The sequence below is a fragment of the Mauremys mutica genome, chromosome 4 (assembly GCF_020497125.1).
Source record: "Mauremys mutica isolate MM-2020 ecotype Southern chromosome 4, ASM2049712v1, whole genome shotgun sequence".
Taxonomy (NCBI): domain Eukaryota; kingdom Metazoa; phylum Chordata; order Testudines; family Geoemydidae; genus Mauremys; species Mauremys mutica.
The window spans coordinates 93,830,905-93,848,256 of NC_059075.1; the positions used below are offsets into that span (position 1 = coordinate 93,830,905).

The 17,352-nt window shown below is 41.1% G+C and overlaps 1 protein-coding gene and 1 pseudogene across 1 annotated transcript in view; one reads left to right on the plus strand and one right to left on the minus strand.

Annotated features, from left to right (window-relative positions):
- SPON1 (spondin 1) overlaps positions 1-17,352 on the plus strand; it is a 337,162-nt gene that overhangs the window by 206,508 nt on the left and 113,302 nt on the right. The gene's annotated exons all lie outside the window — the stretch shown is intronic.
- On the minus strand, positions 893-1,574 carry LOC123368154 (annotated as a pseudogene).

Consider the following 17,352-nt stretch of genomic DNA (forward strand, 5'->3'; position numbering starts at 1 on the left):
TGCATCCCGTTCTTTCTGCACTGACTGGAGGTGGCTTTCTAACTCCACTATCTGCTGATGAACCTGGGATACTTCCTTCTGAAGTCTTGAGCATTCAACATCAATGGACTGCTTTTCACTTCGAAGTTTCAGTAACTCCCGTTTTAATTCTTTCACTTCCAAATCCAGCCGTTTCTTTGTAGATTTTAATTCACTAATCAGCTGGTCCTGTGAACTTGCATTTCTTTGATAAGCTTCCACCATTACCTTTTGCTGTAAGAACTGCTCCTTCAATCGTCTCTGCGCGGTGAGCCATACTGGACTCAGGGAGAAAACCTTCTTATCGCCCTGAGCCACTGATTTCCAGAGCTCACAGCCCAACCGCTCCCAAACAGTATTACTACTCGATTGAACGGAAAGTCCCCCTCTTCGTCCCCACCGCAACAGGCGGGATAACGCATCAGAGGGGAACTTTTCTCCCCACCGCTCCGTGATGCGTATCAAATCTGCTGATGCAGCAGTTCCCATATTAGCTGCTCACTTCTTGGTTCGAGTGTGCCTCCCTTGTCAGATGCCCTGCGGCTCCCAGCCGCTTACTCGAACACCCTGCGGCTCCCAGCCACTTGTCAGGTACGCCTCCTTTCTTCGGACGCCCCGCGGCTTCCCAGCCGCTCACTTGGACACCCTGCGGCTCCCAGCCGTTTGTCAGGTACGTCTCCCTGATTCGAACGTCCCGCGGCTTCCCAGCCGCTCGTTCGGATTCCCTGCGGCTCCCAGCTGCTTGTCAGGCACGCCTCCTCTCTCGGACGCCCTGCAGCTCTCAGCTGCTCGCTCGGACGCCGTGCGTTTTTTTTTTGTTTTTTTTTTCTCTCTCTCTCTCTCTCTCTCCTCCGGCCGCTCAACGCTGGGACTTCAGGCGCGTCCTTCTTTTTCTTTTTATCAATTCAGGCCACCAACACTATCTTCATTCAAGATTGGCAACAGTGGTACTAGTACTTATCTTGTTTTAGTTCTGTTTGCCTTCTTGATAGTTCACGATTTGTCTTCTAGTGACTTCAGTTATGGGTTTAGTTCTTTTTGCATTTCATTCATTTCCTTTGCCTCAGCCTTCTCATACTTTCCTCTCCTTCTCCTAGTGATAACCAGTACAATAATTCCAGCAACAATTGCTAGTACCACCACTACAATGACTGCAATAATACCAGCAGTCAGACGTTTCATGGAAAACTCTGGGGGCTTTTCATCAACATAGTAGATTAGAGCTTGATCAAATTTTAGAGGTTCTTCACTGATGTTTATCTGTAGTGTGAGTCACCTTTGACATCTTTTTCAAAGTAGTAAGCCACGTCAGATATATCCACACTCTTGGCAGACTTCTGGGAAACATTTTGTTTCAGTTCAATAGTGATATAAGGTTTTTCATACACAACATCAGTTATATACTCTGGATTCAGCGAGTAACGCTCCTTAAATTCATTTTTGATGATTACCTTCAAAAGAGAAGCATCCACAGCTGTACTTCTCTCACTGTGTTTTGTTTCAATGATGATCCAGCTTGTTCTGACTAGTTCACTGCACTGTAAGTCTGTATCACATCGGGGTCACCATTTGTTGCATCGCAAGAGTAGGAACGAAGTCCAAGCAGAGAGAGAGTGTGTGTGTATGCAGCCATCTTTATTCATTCCCAGCATGCTCTTATATACAACATGATAAGCAATCACAATTGCTAATTAGTTAATTAAACCCACACAGCCGCAGCTGTAACTCATAGGGTAATTATCATTCTACACACCTGTCTACCTATTCACAATTAGCTGGCCAATGAGAACAAGCCCAAAGCCAGCCCTTCACACACAATTCTCAATCCAGAAGCCTTCAGCATCTCACATTCAATCCCACATCCACCAGATCACTGGAAGAGCATTCGCCCTCAAGCAGCTGGCATTGCAGAAGATGCTTCGTTTTTGAGGCTCTCTGCTGCAGTCACAGGTACTGGGGCTAGTGATATAATCCCACTTGATTATCACATCTCTAGACTGGCCAACTCCAGTGCAGAGTTGATTAACGCAACATAGTCCAGGGCTGATCTGCACCAGATGGTATGTACTCGACTGGTGGGAGCTATAGCACGCAAGCTACAGGGTCAGAGATGAAACCCCATGATCTGGGTGTCCCGAGCCTCTGACTGCCAGAAGCTGGGAGTGGATGACAGAGGATGGATCACTCAGTGATTGCCCGTTTTGTTCATTCTCTCTGAAGCATTGGCATTGGCCACTTTCAGAACACAGGATACTGCACTTGATGGACCATTGGTCTGACCTAACATGGCCATTCTTATTTTATCTACTCTTGTGCGCTATAACTGAACGCTTGTCTGAGTGACAATGTTAGGTGTTTAATAGTGGCAAGAAAAATTTGTCATGACTTCAGGTGATTCAGAATTGGTGTTATATTATGTAGCAGATGTCTTGTAGCATTGCCTTGTGTGTGCGATTCTACTAGCAACTTCCTGGTGTATGTCAGAAGGAGCAATACCTGAAAAGATGTAGAAGTTGTTGACATGGGTAGGCTTTAAGACATCTTGTAGTATAGCAGTAGGCGGTGTTAAGAGCTGGGCCTAGCTTCTTTGCATGAAGGGATCATGCCCACACTGCACTGATGTATTCAGCGAAGGAGTAGCAACCACCAGTGCGGATGATTGCAATGTGGACAGGATTGCACCCACTTCGATGCTATCAGCTTGCTGAGGATGTTGTTTGGTATGCTACCCTTGGCTTTAGTTTTCTAAATGTGGGCTCTAAACAAGAATGTGTGATCAACAGTAATGCCAAGGTATACCGGATTTATGGAATGAGCAAGCTTTGTCCCAAGCCAGCTGATGTTGAGTTTGTGTTTGGGCTTTCAGTTTTTGAGCTAGAATGCATTGACTTGCATCTTTGCTGGGTTTGCATGCAGTTGGTTGGCTAGGACAAGTGTATTCAGCAGAATACTCTCTAATATGCCAAATTCCTTCTGCTGTGTGGTGATGCTCAAATCATTCGTATCAATAAAGCACCTTGCACCATGGTAGCATGGCTGGTCATTTGCGTAGATCTTGAATAATATAGGGGCTAAGACTCCTGTGGGCGGCCGTTCTCCTGTCGTCACCATCGGCTCTGTTTCCCACAAAAGGTCACAAAGAATCTTCTGATTCATGACCCGAAGCAACCTAGTTCATTTAACAGTGGTCCTAATCTTTTCTTAGCAAGGCAAGAAGGTTCTACTGGGAGCGGGACAGACACTGCTGTTAGGGAGACTGTCCCCAGAGGAAGAAAGAGAATGTGAGGAGGTTGGGGGGACACACAGAGGATATTGAAAATTGGGAGAGGGGCAGGGTGTTTGAAAACATTGGGAGAACAGAGGAACAAGAAAAATATAGGTACTGGGTGGTAGAAGGGGGTGACTACAGAGCATGGCACCATCCACCATGAAATGTAGATACTGAACCTTGATTAAATACTTGTGGGTATCCAGATAAAACAAAAAACAACTGTTCATTTGCAAATGTCCACCTAAGACCTCCTAATAATATTTTCCCATGAAAACTTCTGGGCCTTTTTAATTTGCATACCTGCTGTAATTTTATCTGTTGACAGCCCATGTGTGAGAATCATGAGAGCGAAGTGTATTGTTCCTTGTCTCTACAAATAGTCATTGTTGATTGCATGCTGTAAGTGCTTACTGCAATTGATCTGTAAACAAGCTTTTGTTCTGACAGATTATATCCTCTCAATTCCCATTTAATATGTCACATTATCATCCACAAGTGGATTAGAGAATATAGGTCAGATGGGAGTGTGAGGGAGGTGGGGTACAAGGAGTTTATAGCCCTGCACACTATGCACTTGAGGGAAGGTGGTGACTGCTTCCTGTTTGCATCACTGGGATTGCACAGCACCCCCAAAGTGGGTGGGAAGAAGGTGAAGTCATGTAGTCTAAGAACAGTGTGCCCACCACAGACTCCTCCGGTGCTCCAGCCAGCTTGGGCAGTGATTATGCCTCTAACAAATCTCCTTAGTCAGAAATCAGATCTAAAGTGTTTCCTGTGAGGGCAATGAAGAAGAGTGGTCCAAGGATTCGGACATTAGTACAGGACTTGGTTCAAATCTCTGTTCAGACACAGATTTCATGTGTGACCTTGAAATTTGTCTATCTCTGCCTCAGTTCCCCATCTGTAAAGTAGGGATAGTAATGAGTGCTTTGTGTAGGTGTTGTGAGGATAAAGTTATTAAAAGGAATATGTGGAACTGAGATACTACAGTAATGGGCGTGATAGCAGTATCTTAGACAGGTAGCATCTCTTGTAAATTGGACAAGTTCCATTTCTGAAAATTAGCATAGTTGTGGGGAAAAACTGGTTCTTATACCTCTGTAATGTCAGAATCCTGGTCCTGATTTTGGGAACATAAGTCTGCAAAACTTAGCCACTTATGGTGAGAGTAGAAGTTGCAGGTACCAGTGGTCGGTCTGTTTGTCGTCTTCTGTGCTGAATGACCATTGCTCAGATCACACTTTCTCAAAGACAGGAAGTAAGCACTCTGTCTAGAAGGAATAGTCTGTTGAATTGGCCCAAAGTCTTCTTTGTTTGTTTGTTTGTTTTGGGGGTAATGGGGAGAAGGCCCAAATTTTTGGCCAATCAAAGCCCTATTTAGTCCTAAACTGTGTGATTTCAATATGGTCCAATGTTTGTGGAGGTGCAGAGCCAACACTGCCTTGGGGAAATTAGGGAGGGATTGTGCATGACATATGTTTTTTCAGACCATTATAGTATATGCAGTATTTTCCCTACATTTGATAAATATATCCTCTCCTTTAATGAATGCTAATCTATCACTTAGAGAGGCTGGTTCAGCCATCATTGGAGGCTGACTGAAGAGTTTTTTTCTTTTGCACCAAGTAAGTCTTCTCTTAATCATATCTCTTGCTCTTATCCTTGATACTAAATCCTCTCTGCATTCTTTCTAAAAGAACTCTTCATAAAATCCCAGCAATGATCACAGTTGTACTGGTAGAGTATGTTATGTGAGAGTTTCAATGGATCTATGAATGGTTTATGAAACACTCCAAAAGATGAGGTGTGAGAATTTGGTGATGTGCACAATACTCACAGGCTAAGGATTCCATGAGAGTCCTTAAAATAGGGGGGGAAATCTGTACAGAAAAGTTCCTCTTAAAAAGATAGCTGGTTCATAAAAGTTTAATAAACACAGCTTACTTAATAGCTCAGAGTTGGCATAGGCTATTACCATGTTCACATAACTGTATGTATTTAGCAATTTAATAACTCTGGCAGGCCGATGATAGTGTCAACTTCCAATACATCATAGCTCCACAATGATAGATGTTATGAAAGACTTTTCCATTCCAGGACAGTGTAGTTCTGCTCAAAGATATGGTATGATTGACATCCATGTTCATTCTCCCCCAATGATTTCTGTATAGAATGTGCTTAGTTTACAAGTAAAAGGATGAGGTTTTGTGTTTCTTTCTAGCTGTCATGGCTGCAAACTCAATCTGAGCTCTGAGTCAAGCTGGGTTCTTTCTATCTCATGCATCATCAACAATAGTAAAGATTCCTCTGCGGAAATTAGGACCTCAGTGTCACCTGTGCAACCCATTGTCTTCAAACTATTCCCTCAATTTCATTTGTGCCAACCTATTGCCTTAGGTAGGCCTGCATAACTGTAACTGATGGGAACTTAGGAAATAATTTGGTTGATGAGGCACAGGATGGGATAGAATCCACAGCTCAGTTTTGGCTTTAGAGAACCAAGATGAGTGAACAACATTAAAAACTTATTTTTGATGCTATAGTCCAGGGGTAGGCAACCTATGGCATGGGTGCCGAAGGCGGCACGTGAGCTGATTTTCAGTGGTACTCACATTGCCCAGGTCCTGGCCATCAGTCCGGGGGGCTCTGCATTTTAATTTAATTTTAAATGAAGTTTCTTAAACATTTTAAAAACCTTATTTACTTTACATACAACAATAGTTCCATTATATATTATAGATTTATAGAAAGAGACCTTCTAAAAACGTTAAAATGTATTACTGGCATGCGAAACCGTAAATTAGAGTGAATAAATGAAGACTCGGCACACCACTTCTGAAAGGTTGCTGACCCCTGCTATAGTCAGTGGATAAGACTCTGTGTGTTCACAGGGAGCAGGTCTGTTGGATGAGACAGTGCCATTTTTACATAATCACTTGTCAGACAATTTTAAGTGTCTTTTGAGCAGAAGGGTAGCATCATCTCATCTAATATATGGAACAGCAGTCACGTAATGGATCATATGTCTGTAGCAGAGCATGCTAGTTAATTCTTTTTAAGTATTCACTCCTTCGCTACATAAAACATGCACTAATAGAAAAATTATGCAGCATTCTGTGTGTATATGTTTGTGTGTGTCTGTCTGTGAAAGAGAGACAATTTGCAATTTGGAATCAATGTATTCTGAGTGAATACAAATCATTTGGTGTCCATCTCTGGTGGGTTGGTAATGTTTTTTTTTGCAGGGAGAGTTCAAACTTAGCACTAATCTTTGTTCACTTTATGGGAGATGTTTCAAAAATCTATTTGTGTAGCTGCTAGGCACAATTAAAATCACCTTACTTACAGACTTACATAACCGTCCCTTCTGGCCTTAAAATCTAAGAACATATAAACACTTTTTGTCCTTTTTAAAAGGTGTTCAGGCTCAGTTTGAATCCAGCCAAGATGGCAGTGATGTAAAATTGCATACCATCTGATGGGTAGTCATTGGTGATAAGTCTTGTCTCAGACAAATTTCCACAGCTGGTTCTAATTTGGTATTTGTGATGACAATCTCAGCAGAGAGGCCAATGGTTAAATGGACATTGTTAGTGAACTGCTTTCTCAGTTCTAAAAGTGATCTCTGCAGTTCAAGGTTCAGGCACAGAGAAGCTGGGTTGTGTGGGAGAAACTTGCAATTCCTGTCTGTGCTGTACTTGTTCTGAGGAAGGATGTCAAGTCAGTATATTATGTGCACTGAACTCACATACTTAAATATATACTGTGGAACATTTGGTATGTTCTCAAAGTAGTTCTACAGATTCTAGTTTGTTGGACCCATATAAGTAGTAATTTACAGGCATCAAAATTCTGTTCTTCATTCAGTGCTTTGTGGAGCTAAAAAGCTTCAAGCTTTTTGGCACAGAGATGGCAACAGAAGGTTGGATGCTAGTAAGTTCTGAATACATGGATTAAATATAATTTTATTATCCAACAGCCACTAAGAGTTCAGTGCAGCTCCTGTCCACTGTGCTAAATTGCTTAACTAACACCTCATTACGTTTGCCCAGTTCATGTTGGTGAGGACAGTACCTGATTGTTGAAGACATAGACATAATTCACCATTCTAATGTGAGGCAATGGTCTATAGGTGAATGACTTGAATTAATGGGAGTCACCCAGTTAAATCCCCAAATGTGGAATTGTGCTAGGCACTGTACAGACACATAGTAAGACAATCCCTGCCCCATATTGCTTGCAAGCTAAATAGACAAGACAGAAAAAGGATAGGAGGGGAAAACAGAGACTCAGGGATGAAGTGACTTGCTCAGGGTCACACAGCAGGACAGCAAGCATAGAACCCAGGGCTGGCTCACATCCAGTTACCGTCTCCACCAGTTCATGCTGCTTCAGCTTGTGTTCTAGAATTAGGAAAACGTCTTTGGAGAGATTTTTACTTTCTTCAAAAAATAAATGGTTAGTAGAAACATTTCTGTCTTTGTTCCAGAAGAAAGGGGCCAAATCCTGTAAAAGTCACTCAGAGAAAGCAGAAATGCTAATTGGAAGATATATGTTTCTACTTAGTATTGCTGAGCAGGCATAATAGGCTAAATCTTGTTCTAATGTTCAGTGTATGTAAGTTGTTTGCATCAGGCTGAGAATTAAAACTAAATGCAGACCCTACAGTCCTTTCTAATTCCATTTCTTCAATTCAAAGTGAGTGTTGCGTGTGGGCTATTTGGTAAATACTGGTAACATTTAAACTGTCGCAAATGGGCTTCAAGTATAATACCAAGTTAAGATAGATGTTGGGGAGGAAATTCTTGTTCATGCTCTTTCATTCTTCATGGCTATTGAATCAATAAGACAGCACCGTGTCTTGATTTAGCCAGTGAAGAATCTAAATGAGAGTGTAGGATTTAGAAAAATACACTCCACTATGTATGTTCAGAGACCATAAAACCGTGTATTTAAATTGTATTTTCAGCTTACTTAGATGTGGTGTTATGAATCTTGCAGGTATATTAGGCACAAACATCTCTATGCACTTTGATCACTTTATCTATACTAGAAAAATCCTTACTAAATTGCAATAAAAGTGACTTGCCATAATATCAGTTGTGTCAGAAATTCTAACTCATTAGTACTTAGCTATTTTATGCTCCAGGGGCTCACGGAACAGCAGAAAGGTTTGCATAAATACATGATAGTCTGCATAGATATTGTACTAATATCTACTCAGTGGAAACAGGTGTCCAGTTTGGCTCCTTGTCCCTGCCTGCTTGAGATAATCACAGTGAAAGTGAGTGGTAGTAACACATCATTACATTTGATACTGCACCACACTGGGGATCTTTATCTCCTGTTTTAAAAAAAGCTATAAACCCAATGTAAAAACAGAGGCATATTGACTCCGTAACTATGACAAGAGGCCTTTCACACATTTCCCTATCTTCCCAATGAGTATTTCATAAAGAAAAATGTCATTGCCGCAAGACAAATTTCATTAACAGAACATGGTGATACATTCTTTCCATAATGTTTAACCACTAACTCACCAGAGGTTCCTTGAGATCTTTTGCCACTTTCACCTCATATGGGCACATCAGCCTGGAAGGTATTTCAGGATAGAGTCCAGGTTTCCAAGGTGTGAATCTGATCATTTCTGTAAAGGCATATCCGAGTCATTTAGGTTGAGAAAACCAGCAAAGGAGTCATCCTTTTTTGAATAAGCCTGAAAAGAAGACATTTGTGATATTATAAAGAGAGATTTCCTTTTTGCAGGGAACATAAATACATGCATAAGTGAGGCTTTTGAAAATCGATGTGCATTAGTATTCTCTTCTTCATTTCTTTCCTTCTGTAGGGAAATAGGCCTAGGAATAAATAACCTCTTGCCTCTTTTGAAGGTACACCCTTTTTCCTTTTTATTTATTTATTTAAGGAAAGGGCTTGTGATGGCCTACCCTTTAAGATCCAAAGTCCTAGAGCTGGCCAGCTTTGCCTGCCATACTTGGGATGAGATGTAGGGTTTAATTAGAATCAGCTGGGTATGGAGAACTGAGTCCCCTATAAAAGGCAGCAGCAAGTCACCGAGGGAGGGTGAAGATCAGGAGACTGTAGAAAGTGAGAGGGACAGGGAAGACCCTGAGATCAGGTGAGTTGCTTCAGCTAGCAAGGACTACGAGTGACCTGCTAAAGCAGGAAAGACCCTGAGATACCAGGGAAGTTTTGAGGAAGTACCTCCCGAGGGGAGCGGCTGTGCCCAAGTTAAGGCTAGGGGAAGACTTTTTTGTGTTGATTCTGAACTTTTTGGCAATAAAACCATACCTTAAGGAAGGATATTATTAAACAGAGAAACCCTTTTATGAGATATTGAGTCCCAGATCTGAGGCAGGATGCTACAGAGCCACCCCAGATCACGAGGAAGCACTAAGAAGTGGTAATCCTATTATAAGTTTGATCTGTCAAAATGTCTTCAAAGGGTTGGGAGCATCTGGGGAAAAGGGAACAGATTTCAGAAGCAAACTTAGCAGGAGGTTATTCTTCAGCTCTGGATGGATGGAAAAAGGAAAAAAAATCATGTTAAAAACATTTTCAATTAGTAGGGCTGAGCACCTCCATATGGAATTTTAACAAGGGAGTCTTCTTGTTCAACAAGACTTCTGGGATTTGGGATGTATTTATTGTAGGGCACAGGGAGATATTAATTTTATTTTGTATAGTATCAGTCTGTTTAGCAGCATCAACTCCAAATAAATAAATAGATAGAAGAAATGGCCCACTTCTTCTGGAGATGACTCATTACTTCAATAATTTTGTTTTATGATAAAAATAGATTTGGTGTAAGTTTTCTGAATAATTTTTCTACAAAATGCAACCAAAAAGTATTTGTGGAGGCTTTAGGGATGCTTTTACTTAATCAATTAGGAAATGAGCTGGAAGATGCCTTGAGAAAAACATTTTAATGTGTTCAGTCCCTAGAATAAATATTGTTAGTTACATTGCCCCATTTGTCCTCATTGCAGAGCTGTGCAAGAGCTAGCATGTCTTTGACCAGGGCAGATGTTCAAGCAGGTAACCTTACTTCGTTGTTTGCGTACCAGCAAATGAGGGTGAAGTGCTGAGCAAAATAAAGCGGAGACAAGGAGCCCACGAGTTAGGGCTTTGCACACTCAAAGCCATACAAAGTGTTGAATGTGCAAGAAATGCAAGACTGGGACATAAGTAGAACAATAGTTGCAGATGGTGAAATCCTGGTTCTATTGAAGTCAGTGGCACCAGGGAATGTATGAAGGGTTCAGGTGATGTTGAGTGGCCTCTAGGTAGTTTCTTGTTTCACATATGTAAAGTGTTGTAAGGAGGCAAGGATGAAAGCATGATGTCTAAGATCAGAAGAGTGTGTTCTAATTGTAGGAGGACTGGTATGTAAAATAAGGAAAGTGGTAGATCGTGTTCTCTCAAAAGGCTAGAGTAAAAACAACAGTGGAATAAAAAGGAAAAACTCCCACTTAAAATGTTTGTGAAAATAATGTTTGCTCTCAATTTAAAACTGAATGGTGTTAACAGAAATAGTATGCAGCTGCAAAATGGTGTTTTGAGTATATTCTGTGATGTGTATCTCTTTTCCCAATCTTATGTTGTACTTATTGTTAATCCTCCTGCATCTGTTTCTTGTATGAATTCTATAAATATGAATAAATACACAGATGTAGCATACCTGCCGCATAGGATGCAGGAGGTCAGCATATCCATCGCCATGTGGCCTTCATAAAACAAAAATTATATTGCTATTTTTGAAAGAAAAAAAAATTTCATAAAAGAAAATAGAGTTCTCCGTGCCCCGGGCTAAGAATTTATGACTGTCAGAACACATCTCTTCTGCTTTTAACAGATATGGGTAAAAGCCAAGGTCTGAATAACCATTTTATGAGCTTTTATCAAGATTTTGTTATCAGCTTTTATCCATTTTATAAGCTTTTAGTTGAAGTACCCTTTGAATACTGACTCCAGTGATTTTTGTTTCATAAGCATTAAACTATATTTGCTGTTTTCCCCCCATAAATCACACCGATATTAAGTACTGAAACTTAATACAAATAAAACTGAGTCTCCACTTTGAAAACAATAAAACAAATACAATGACCAACACTGGGGGAGCCAAGGAGAAATGGTAGCAATCAAAATTCGGCTTCTTAACAGTTAGCCCTGTGTTGTATAAAAATGGGCCCTGGTGAAAGAGTAAAGGACTTGCTTGGCTGGGAAATTACAGACCTGATGCAGAAATGTATTTTTCCCATACCTTTTTTGGTTCATTTTCATGTGATTAGATTTCAAGTTTATTCTTTCAGATGAACATTTTATTTTTAAATTCTGAAATTGATGAGCTATTTATTTCAGTCACTGTCCCTAATTGGCAGTATAATTATGCATAGGATTATTATCTTTGATTTTTTTCCTTGAGTGATTAGCTTGTGACACTGTAATTCATTTTTAAGAATGATTTATTTTATATTTAAAATGTTTTAATTAAACTAAGATTTGGAAGAGCAAATAGGAGCATTTACATTTGACACATACAGTCTTGTAAAACATATATTTGAAGGCAGTTGTCTGTATATTAACTTAGGATAATTAATTGGGTGTATTTACATACTAATATTACCTAATTAACACTCAGCAAGGTAATTAATTTACAGTTAGCAGTTGGCCAAGAAACATGGAGCATAGAAACATAGCCAGCTGCTTTCACTTAATTGCATCTTTCCTGGTCACTTTTTTTTTTTGAATAGGCATTGTATTGTAGAGTATTCTGAGATCAAAGAAAACACCTGTTTTGTTGGAAAGGATAGTCTTCATGTTTCACTCACTGAAAGAGCATGGTACAGTACAGACACCACAAAGATGATTAGCATTTGACTAGATGTTGGTGTTCAGCAAGTGTATTGTACAAGACACACAATCTGGTAAATTATCCATCAAAAATGCCTGTACATAGTTCATGGCAGATGTTCAACTCAGAACACATTTCTTTTAAAACATGTCTTACAATAGAATTACCCAGTGACATGTTTGCATGTAAGAATCAGATTGGAATGCTGGGCAGCAACAGGGTTGCTGAACTAAACAAAATGGGTCCAGGCTCTGATCTCAGTGCATGCATGCAAATATAATAGGCAATAACCATCATTTAACATACTAGCATGGCCCACTGACTTTGAGGGAATGATATTCTATAACTGACAGCAGAGCTTACTCCAGTTTTTCCAAGGGATAATGCACTTTTTCAGTATGAAACATAGAAAAGTGGGTGTAAGGTTTCCAATAAAAAGAAAGTCAACAGTTATGTGTAGCCTGCCTACCTCTCTGTGTGCCATTCTGCCCAATCTTGCACAGTACATGAGGTGTTTGGGACCAGAACTTGCTCTTCCTTATACCTCTGCACTTCACTACCTTTAACATGATGGCATGCATGTAACTGAAGCCCAAGCCTGACCTTTTAAATGTAGGTTAAATTTATGCCTAGATAGCTCAGTGGTTTGAGCATTAGCCTGCTAAACCCAGGGTTGTGAGCTCAATCCTTGAGGGGGCAACTTAGGGATCTGGGGCAAAATCAGTACTTGGTCCTGCTAGTGAAGGCAGGGGGCTGGATTTGATGACCTTTCAAGGTCCCTTTCAGTTCTAGGAGATAGATATCTCCATTAATTAATTATATATATGTGTGGATGTGGGAAAGGAGAGAGGACCGAACGGCATTGTGCCCCAGAGGGAGCACTTCTGCTAACCTCACATACCTGCTGTGAATTCCTTAGCTGACTGAAATGCTGCTCCTGCCTCAATAATTTCACCTGCAGATCATCAGGGGAAATAAACAGAGCAGTAAGGGCATGGTAGGCTTTTCAAAGGTACTTGGCAGTAGCCTAACTTCACTCCTGAAATCGCAAAGCATGGAGGGGGTGGGGAAAGCATCATGAGGAGGGACAGAGAGAGTCTTGCTTGTCCCTGACCTGTAAGTCATTTCTGTGGCCCTCCTGCCAATAGTGCCAAGCATAAATCTTTTTCTCAGAGCCCACCTTATAAAATATTTTACAGGGATACATAAAGAAGGCACTGTATCTTCATTATAAGCCTCTCTGTTACAAAGATCCTTGTGATTTAGGGTTTTCATAATGCTGCCGTCAAAAATCACAAGCTTAGTTGAGATCTACACTTTTTTTTTAAAGTGCAATTTAGAATAGGGTGGGGTTTCTCATTAGAAAAGAGACAGCAGGTGCTGTGATGTGATTATCAGAGCTGTGCCTGCAATGCAGCCCAATTTTCTGTTTAAAATGTATGAGTCTCATCACTTATTCTAAGTGAAAATTCTGAAATTAGTAAGGGCAATGAAGGACAATTCATAGAGACTCAGCATTCATAAGTCTCATTAGTTTACAAACTAGGCAGGGGGAATTGAGTGATATGATTGGCTAATAAGAATTCTGAATGCAGTGACAATAACACCAGCACAATCCATTGGGCTCAGATGTCATAACAGTCAGATAGCCTGTCTCTTTTCTCAGACCTCTGTAAATTAAGAGTAACTCTATTGAAATCAGCAGCGTTAGAGAGGCAGGGACCCTCATCTGGTGTCAGTGAGAGGAGAATTTCTAAAGTGTTAACTGTTGTTTTACATATTTAATGTGGAGCCATGCTCGGAAAAGTGACTCTGTGAAAAGTACATTGTCTCTCCCTGACCCCAAAAGAAATTTGCTGAGTTTACAAATCCTGAGAAACTTTTTTTTACTGGCTCTACAAACTCAATCTGTTGTTTGAAACTAAAGCCAGGTTCTGGATCTCTGGTTCCTACAACATCATTAAGCCATTACTCAACAGTACTGAACAGACTGTCCCTGGCTGTGCTTATAATCAGACTTAGTTCTGCAATGGTCAGCAATTGTTTTTTTTTAGTGGGTACAGGCTTTAGAAAGTAAATCTACTGAAATGCATCAAAGTGGTTTAGGACCTCCATTCTACTTCACATCCTCTACCTAATGCCTACTGTTGCAAGTAAACAATGTGCCGATATATTTGTCCTCCATAATATAAACTGATTCCAAATATATGTTACAATGCTTTATCTTTGCGGTTACAATACTCCAGTGTAGTTTTGTGCTGTGTTAATTCATACCCTATTGTGTTTTACAGCTTAATTAAAATATTGGTTACCTACATTTGTCAATATTTCTGGTATATCATGAAATTATCCTCTTAATTTGTCAATTACTCAACCAAGAAGACCCTTTAGTTTAGGTTCTGAAATCTATTCATAATTTTAAAGAGTGCAAATGAGAAAGATGCTATTATAATTTATTCTATGGAAGATGGAGGTGGAGAGAGTTGTTTGATGGTACACAGGATAATACTGTTTAGTCTTGAGAAAAGACTGAGCGGGAGCTGATAAGTCTTCAAATAGGTTAAGGGCTGTTATAAAGAGGACGGTGATCAGTTGTTCTCTATGTCCACTGGACATAGGACAAGAAGTAACTGGCTTAATCTTCAGCAAGGGAGATTTAGGCTTATGTGACAGACCCAGACCAGTGGGGTACAGGAGTCTGGTAGAGGGCAAATATACTGGTCACTGGATGAGTAGTTGTCTGTTCCCTGAGTGACCAGAGCAGGGGCTGCACTAGAGTAATCAGGAACCTGCTAGAACCAATTAAGACAGACAGGCTGATTAGATCACCTGCAGCCAATCAAGGCAGGCTAATCAGGGCACTTGGGTTTAAAAAGGAGCTCACTCCAGTTCGGGAGGGGGGGAGCCAGAGGAGAGGAAGTGCGTGTGAGGAGCTGGGGGCAAGAGGCACAAGGAGCTGAGAGTGAGAGGGTGTGCTGCTGGAGGGCTAAGGAGTACAAGCGTTATCAGACACAGGAGGAGTTGATCCAGACTGTGGGGAAGATCATTGAGGTGGGCAAATCTGCCAATAAGCGCAGGACCCACCAAGGTAGAGGAAGAACTTTGTCACACTAGATACTAGAAGAACTTTCTAACTGTAAGGATAGTTAAACACTAAAATAGGTTCCCAAGAGAGGTTGTGGAATCCCCATCAATGGAAGTTTTTAAAGAACTGGTTAGAGAAACACCTGTCAGGGATGGTCTAACTTGACTTGGTCCTGCTTTTGCTAAGGAGTATAGACTAGATGACCTCTTGAGGTCCCTTCCAGCCTATTTCTATGATTATATGTACTAAATAATTATCTTAAAAATTACATGTTATTTTTTGCTGCCTTAATTATAGTGCAAACGTTGCACAGTGGGTTTTGGATATTGTAGAAATATCTAACTCGGGGAATCATTTTGCAGAGTTCCATTACATACCGCTTCAGCACACCCTTCCAGGGCAATAACTATGGGTTTGATCCTGCACCACTCATGTCTGAACCTATCCAATTTTCCAGCATCCTTTTTTGAAGTGTGGACACCGCAGCAGGGCACAGTATTTCAGTAATGGACTCACTAATACTGTTCATATATGTATGAGGTATGTAACTGCCTTTTTGGGTGTTCCCCTGCATAAACACCCAAAAAGACTCTTAGACTCTTAGCCACAGCATCACAGTGGGAATCTATGTTTGGGTATCTATCCACAATGACCCCTTTCCTAAGTCCTTTTCAGAGTCAGTGCTATCCAGGATACAGTCCCTCTTATTGTAAGTGTGTATTTGTCACGGGGACCTTCACTCACTGGAGTGCTTCCTTCTGGTTGTGTCTGGGGATTAGGTCTGCCAGCCTGACTCCCTTTTCTTGCAGTTCCTCAGCCTGTAATCTTGCACTCTCACTCTGTGGCCCCTCTCTTGCTCTTCAGGAGCTGCCACACCTCGTCTTCATGGCTTAGCCTTCCAGTTAAGTCACAATAGTCCTCCACTTCTGGGATACTATCAACATCTCCTGTGCCACTCCCTCAGTGACTAAAACAAATGGTCCCAGTCTTCAGGTTCACTGCCCAGATTATGATACTCATTCAGTGGCTGGTAGGGGAACTCAGGCCTGTCCCCTACTCTGGGTTCCAGCGCAGGGGCCCTATCTCCATCAGCTAAGCTTAAACCTTCCTAGACTATTTCCTACCTTGCCTATCCCAGGTTCATATTCTCCACCCTTCAAGCTAAAACTTTATGTCCTGGGTTTGCTAGATAAATCCTTCCTCTTGGGTCCAAATCCATTTCTCTCCCTTGTCCCAGGGAGTTTGACTGCAGGCCCCTTTCTGCTACCAGCTCCCTGGCTTGATAGAAGCCCTGCCTGTTCCTGCACAGGTGAGCTTCCCTTGATTAGGGCTTTCCTGTCAGCCTGAATGTCCCCTGGTTTTCAGCCTAATAGATTAACTGGCCCATCTGGCTTACGTTAACCCCTTGAGGGTGAGTATGAGGAGCACACCCCATAACAGTACTACCTTCTTTGTTCTGAGATATAGTGCTTTCAATTTGGGTATATTAAAAAAGCATTTTGCTCAAAAGAGCCAGCTTAGCAAGTGATCCAGATTGTTCTGTAAAACTGACCTGTGCTTATTCTTATATACCACTCCATCAGTTTTTGTGTCCGCTGCAAACTTTTTCAGCAATAGTTGTATATTTTCTATCAGCTCTTTGCTAAGATATTCAATAGCATTGGGCCAAGGACAGATCTCTGTCGGACCCCATTAGAAATAGCCCAGTCCATGATGATTCCCCGTTTACAGTTACCTTTTGAAATCTCTCAGTTCTTGTATTTGGGGTAAGATAGGGAGGAAGGTGAGCAGGCTGCACCATCTTCTGGCACACTGTGCTGCTTAGTTTGAGAATGAGTGACTAAATTGTGTTTGGTTGGAGCAATAGGAAATTGGAGGCACTGTCGTTTATAGGATTTTCTACAACACTCTTTGCTGCAGGATTTGAGCACCTCACATACCTAATGAATTAATCCTTGTGCCCTCTTAAAGTAGTTAAGTATTAATATCCCCATTTTGTAAATGGGGAGATATTGTATGACTTGCTCACACAATAAGTCTTCCTGGCACTCAAGGAGGAGCTTGCAAGATCGGTTCCTCAGTCAGTAATAGCTACAGGCATTG